Source organism: Sparus aurata, chromosome 14 (genome assembly GCF_900880675.1).
Source record: "Sparus aurata chromosome 14, fSpaAur1.1, whole genome shotgun sequence".
NCBI lineage: Eukaryota > Metazoa > Chordata > Actinopteri > Spariformes > Sparidae > Sparus > Sparus aurata.
The window spans coordinates 6800839-6806838 of NC_044200.1; positions in this window are offsets into that span (position 1 = coordinate 6800839).

Sequence of the window (6000 nt, forward strand, 5' to 3'; positions counted from 1 at the left end):
GTTCTCTGCTCAGACTAATGAGGTGTAAGAGAAGCATTTGGAAGTACTAGAAATGAAAATGACTTTGTGTTTCCATTAGCACTGCTCATTGGACCACCCTCCTGCTGCTGCTCTACGTGTTATAGATCAGACAGATTCAGGTCCAACCGAGTCAGCATTTACTCTTTGTCTGATGTGTACAGTATTTTTTTTCCCGGGGTCCATTTGTCTCATTTAAAACAATTACGTCCATTCAGCAGCTAAAAAAACAAACTGTGTTTTCTGTGATGAGAACGCATCAGGCATCAGCATTCCAAATCCTTTTTTTTCAATCTCACTGGATTCTGTAATTGGAGTGAAACACTTAAAAGACCATAAACACTTCACACGCAGCTACATCCAGGTCTCCAGAGATGTTTTATAGTGGGGATTAGCCGTCACCTTGGTTTGTCCTGAGAAAGAAAAGCTCTAAAGACAGGACAAAGAAGTGGTCTACATCTACACCCAACTCTGCCACGACGGTTATTGTAGAGAAACGGCGCTCTCAGGTGGAATCGTGCGGTACTACTACTCACTCACTCACTGCTCATGTCACTACTGTGCTCTGGGGGCAGACGTATCTTAATCAATAATAAACATTTTACTTTTAAACGTTGACAGTGATGGAATGTAACTAAGTACATTTACTCAAGAAATAGGCCAAAGCACAAAATTAAGGCGCTTGCACTTGAGTATTTTCATTGTATGCAGCTTTGCACTACAGCTCTACCTCTGAGAAGGTAATATAAGACTTTTTACTCTGCTGCATTGAACTGTTAGTCACTGGTTACTGTCTGGGTTGAGAAAGCTGACCTACGTCTCATGAAAAACAGACTATTTTGAACTCTTTTTTGGATTTGCTGGAAACACATTGTCTTGAAGCTGAAAACAGAGCTGTGCTTCAGGACGGCGACAGCAGATGAAACTGAACAGTGCACAGTATACAGCTGTCAACCTTGAACATACACAGAAATAAAATGCAACATAGACATTAATGCAGCAAATATTAATCCAAAAAACATTGTATATAGCAGTGAAATAATCACAGGAACCGTTTTACTGCGCGGTGAGTGCTTTTACTTTTGCTACTTTCAGTCGTCCATGTGGCTGATTCATACTTTTACTAAATTCAGGTGTTAAAGGCAGGAGTTGAACTTGCAGTGAAGTATTTTAACCATGTGATGTGTCACTCATATGTTGCTTAATGCTGCTGTAAGAGCCGTCGTCACTTCAGCGCCTGTCCCTCCCTCCTCTCCACGTCACCACACTTGCACGACCCCCTTTTTCTTTCTCTCCGAAGCAGCTCTCTTCGCCTCTTTCTGTTCATCAAGGGTTTTTCATCAGCCGTCAGCAGGAGCAGTGGAATTGATAACTTTCCCTGTTTTTGCCCATTGCCGGTAGAGGTGCCAGTGTGTGAGGTCTGCCCGAGCAGACAGAACCTACTCTGCGTGGAGTTCTCTGCCCCTGATTGGATAAAGTGAGCAGGGGGACCAGAACATTTCCTTTCTCTTCCTGTATGAGCAGGGGGGCGGGGAGACACAGGACACTCACTCTTTAACAGCGAATGGTATACATAAAAGTTTGATCTGGATTGCTTGAGTCACAAAAACTTCCCTCCTGTTTTTTTAAACGTCATGTTTAACGTTAAGCACTGGCAATCGGGGATTTCTCAGCAATGCTTTTTAAATGCCACCCCCCCTCTGCAACACACAGTGTAACCACTCCGGAGTCGCGTCACCTTTTGTACTAACGGTGTACAGGTACAGTATGTGCTGACACACGCGTACATACGTTGGAACAAGATGTGATGTTATGGAATGAGGGTGCAACCATTCAGGATGTTACAAAGCACGTAACTGCTGGACACCCATTCTATAGTCGCAGGGCATGTACGACCTGCTGAGCAATCTGATCCGGACATTTGCAAGGACTCTAGATTTAGGATTTAGAATTCATGTTGTAGTTACAGTTCAACCGTTTATGTTTTATGTTAGAGTGAAAGATGACGCCGTGACTCTGGGGTGATCACGTCGCACACGGCAGGCAGTAAGCATTTCCAAAAAAACAGAATGGACAGGCCTGTAGGTGTGCTTCCAAATGGCGTCACATGTCTGTAATCAATAATGCTCTAATATAAACAGCGTGTGTTTACCGAGCCGAGCTGACCTTGGGCAAAACAGTATTTACTGATTTACTGCGCCCTTGTACTTGGCGCTTGTTTACCTTTTTTTTTTTTTCCAGCATTACTAAGAATATGTAGGTGATTGGTTGATGAGAAGAACTGTCTGACACTTTGACAACATGAATATTCACCTGACAGCACAAAGGCTCAGTACAGTTGGCACACCGTGGCGCCTGAGAGGCAAAACTCAAGCGCGAGTGGCAGTGCCGGTCCAACCACTCAAGATCTGATAATCACCACTGCAATCACCATTCCTTCGGAGTCCGTGGGCCATGCTCATATACCTGCTCGCCACTTCCTGTCAGACAGCAGGAAGCAGGTGAGGCGTAGAGACTACACCTTGGGAGACCAGTCTGCAGACAGAGCTACGGTCACCGGCCTCCTCTGGGATAGTCTGCGGCGTTGACCTTCATTTCTGTAAAGTCGCTTTCTCTTTTATGTCAGATAAACGTGTGCGATGAATCAGACTGCTCACCTGACTTAGAGCTTCCAGCTAAATTGATTAGCCGCTGTCACAATGGGTTATGTGAGTGATGTTGCAGCAGTTCACAGTACAGCGTGAGGCTACTCAAAGCGGCGTTACATAACTTTTTTCACCTTAAAATAACAGCTTCAAAATCATGTTGATGCTAACAGGCTGGATGGTGTCTCTGTCTCGGCCACTCCGCCCTCCTGTCACTTGTTTTTGCGCTATGTAGCTTCAGTGAGAGGGGAGGATCACAACATTGATATGACTTGAGTTTTCTGTAGTTAACTCTTAAATGTCTTCTGACATACTGTTACAGACCTTGGATTTGGAGGAACAGTAGTGTTGCACTCAGAAACTGTGTTGGGGGCGGGGCTTAACCTTAACTTGAATGGCAAGTGTAGCTTTATAAAGAAACTTGGCTGCAACTAGATTCCAGTTCTAAGTTGTCATGTAACACACACACACACACACACACGCTAGGTAAAATCACCTCCCTGGACATACAAGACGTAAGAAAAATAGAACATTTTAAACGCATAAATTGAGTCAAATTGTGATTTATTAGGGGGGGAAAAAACGGAAAACATTACTTACTCGTGTCACTCCACCTGTGTCATTAGAGTTATGCTTCGTGCATTATTAATTTACACTCTATTTTAATGATTTAACCAGCTGCATCATTTATTGATGCAACCTTTCACTGTATGCAGTCAGTCTCAGGACAGTCTCAGCGCGAAGACGGTAAGAGGGAATCCCGTTTTATTCAGGAAGCGGAACACACAAAAATGTAGGAAATGTAGCTGAGCGTTTGATGAAGTTCCTATAAAAGACAGAGAAACACAGCAGAGGGAACGGCAGTATGGTCTTCAGTCACAGCATCATGACATGTGGCTCTGCTGCACGGGGAGGGAAACACTCGGGGGAGCCATTTGTGAGTGGCTTAGTGAAAAAAAACCCACGTGCCCACCTGTTGCTAATCTGCTAATTGGTGATTTCTAATGAGGAATGAACTCATTCATGGATCCTATGAGTGCTCAACTATGCACACACGTTATACTTTTGTGCAGTCACTGTGGCCATATTTGTTTTGTGTTTGTGTAGCTGTGCGTCCTGTATGTGTAGGTGACTGTTTTTTCGAGATGTGTGTGTGTGTGGCCCTCGCCGCCATGTTGACACACGTGTGCTCGCAGTGACAACTGTGGGAGGGGTGAGGGGGGCTGTGCACGTCATATGTCATGCTATCATCATCGCATACATGTAAAGACACTACCCCCCTGCCGCGCCCTCGACACACACATGCATATTTCCCTGGTTCGGCCTTTACCCAGCAGCCACTGGGGAAAGGTGTAGCTTTAATGGAGGTTAGAGAGTTCACATTCCAGGTGGAGTACATGGGGCCCGTCCTTGAGTTAAACTCCGGGCTAAAGCAGTCTCAGTTGTGTCACCAGCATCCAGTTTGTGTTGTTGCACAACTCCATGCTGTTGTCCAACGTACAGAAAATGCTGCTTGTAAAGCCGCAGATTCTTCCCCCCCCAATAGTTTTGAGCTAAGTCACCTCCAGCTGTGGTCGGTTTATAAGGTCAGGGGGTCAAATCCAGAAATATAATGTTGACAGGACGCTGCCGGGGCCCATACAGGTGCCCGGGCGTTCAGACAAAGCGCCGGCCTCACACTCAGCAGATCTTCCCTCAGACGCTAAGAAGCGTGTCATCTGCACCGCCGGAAACAAAAACATTCTCACTCAGGGACTTCTTTTGGTCCTCCCAACCCCCCCTTCAACGGACAAAAAGCCCAAGGAGAAGGAGGAGGGGTGAGGAAAAAAAAAAAGATTCCCCATGATAAGGCAAGGCCGCTTAGAAACTTCCAGAGGCCCTCTCCATTTGTTCAGCTGCCCGGTGGAAAAGTACAGCGCCTCGGCCCGCCACCCGCCCACTCGCTCATATGGTGGCGTCTCGTCCTCATGAGCTGCGGCTCAGTGTGTAAAATTAGCGCAACTCAATTTGTGAAAACAAATGGCGCATGACGTCCCGTCAGACAAATCCCTGTTTGTGCAGACACTCTCACGAGGGACAGCTTCTCATCATGAGTGGCGACACAGCAGAAAATAAAAACAGGACGGGGAGGTTGTACTGAAGAAATGTATCACAGCAGAAAGGCCCCGAAGACTTGCCTTCTCATCGTATCTTGAACTAAGAGCAAAGGGATCTGTCATAAACACACAAGCGTCTGCCAAAAACAGTTTTGTTGTTTTGCACTTGAGAGATTTACTGCTATAGTCTTCTCACTGGTCTGAACTGGGAAGGATGCATGCTGGGACTTTGTTGGTCAGTACACAGGAGAATCCATTACATGTGTTGTCCATCGTGGCAGATGGGTCCCTTCTCTGTCCCTCTTCCCGAGGGTCTAAGGGAGACGGGTGTCATATGCTGTAGAGAGTGGGACGCCACGCTGAGACTAATTGTGATTTGTGAGACCACCAGATGAAATACTACTATTGTGCATCTGGGGCACTATGTTGTTTTAGAAAATAATTCAAAACTCAAAATTTTAACTTTGCAATATTAATGAGGTAATACCACAAACTCAGAAATATTTATTTTCCATAAGTGAATAAACAAGCTGTTCTCAGGGGAGAATAAGGTCCCCAGAACACTGTTTAAAGCCAGGAGGGTGGCAGGGTCCGCCACATATAAACAAAGTAAAACAGTATGAAATGGTGTCATCCTTTAAGGTCAGTTTGCTTATCGATGAAAAAGGAAAGACCTCAGAAATCAGTGAATGATTCTCTTCTGATTAAACTTTCTTCATGAGACTACATACTGCACCTTTAATAGTTCCTTCCGTCCTTTTCTTTTCGCCCTGTGCGACCTGCCTTGCCTGACATGGCAGAACAAGTTGATAACTAGCTGCTGAACGTAGCTCATTAAGCAGCTAAAGAGACTTATATATCCCCTCGGGACTGGGTGAAACTGCGAGGAAAGTAAATACAGAATGAATGAATACAGAAAAACAACTCTGTATCAACTGGACGTGTAAAATCTCAACTGCTCGCTGCCACGTCAAGTCAAGGCACTCTCAGATCAGGCTAACGATCTTGTGCGCTTTGACAGCCATCTACTGAGTTTCTCCTCACTGACAGATGTTTGACGGACAGATCACGCGGGTTTGTATTCTGTTGGCGTATCTAGAGCGGGAGTGGCCTTGCACGCTCGCTCCCACCAGGAATTCGATGCGCTTCTGTGTCCACTTTTGATGCATATGTCATTTTCACCACAGACCGACGATGGCGGAGTCGGCGTTGCAAAGTCAAGTGGAGCCGGGTCGGGTCAC